We start from the raw sequence: 684 nt of genomic DNA, 5'->3' as shown, positions 1-684 counted from the left end.
ACCCTGCAAGGAGTAGCGAAATCGTCGTTTCGGGCAAAAGCCTATCCTATCGAGTGACGGCGATATCCCAGGAAACTGTTTCTAAAAGGGGCAGGTCCTAAACGGACACCTGCTATCGGTCGGAAATAAGTTGAGAACTGGAGAGAGGGAGTGTCATAAAATGCCGACCACGAGGCATGAGGCAGGAAGTGAGTGTAGAGATGGTGGTACAAAGCTCAGAGTTGGTGCTAATGGCTCACCCTTTACTGCTCACTATTTACACAGACTCACACACCACTCCTGGTCAGTTCACTTCAGTCACACTTTTCCCCTTGGTGTGAGCTTCCCTCTGAGCGTAATAACGCCCTTCATGGGACACATCCTCTTTATCCTGTCAGTTTAAAGAGGTGAAAACATCGAGTACATGAGCAGATTGTGTTTTTCTGTGCCGTTTGCGTGGAGAATGTTGAGTCGTGAACTCTCTCTTATTTACAATTCTCACTGAGCAAGATTGAGACGGAAAGCACGTAGCCGAGTTCTTGTGTTCAAGTGGTGAATGAACTGTAGCTGTGCACGAGTGCCTATTGGCCGCTGTGGCGCCATGGCTTAGATGGTTAAAGCGCCTGTCTAGCAAACAGGAGATCCTGGGTTCGAATCCCAGTGGTGCCTGGCTGCTGTGTCGAAACTTCGCACTCGCCCCCCTTC

The 684-nt window shown here is 49.7% G+C and overlaps 1 non-coding gene across 1 annotated transcript; it reads left to right on the top strand.

The window, feature by feature from the left end:
* The first annotated feature begins 574 nt into the window (after positions 1 to 574).
* trnaa-agc lies at positions 575 to 648 on the top strand. Its single transcript has one exon. It is a non-coding gene; the product is annotated as a tRNA-Ala (tRNA).
* The last annotated feature ends 36 nt before the right edge of the window (positions 649 to 684 follow it).

The sequence above is a fragment of the Chiloscyllium plagiosum genome, unplaced genomic scaffold (assembly GCF_004010195.1).
Source record: "Chiloscyllium plagiosum isolate BGI_BamShark_2017 unplaced genomic scaffold, ASM401019v2 scaf_66694, whole genome shotgun sequence".
NCBI classification, from domain to species: domain Eukaryota; kingdom Metazoa; phylum Chordata; class Chondrichthyes; order Orectolobiformes; family Hemiscylliidae; genus Chiloscyllium; species Chiloscyllium plagiosum.
Note: the sequence above shows the minus strand (reverse complement) of the source record. Positions and strands in the feature narration are given on the sequence as shown.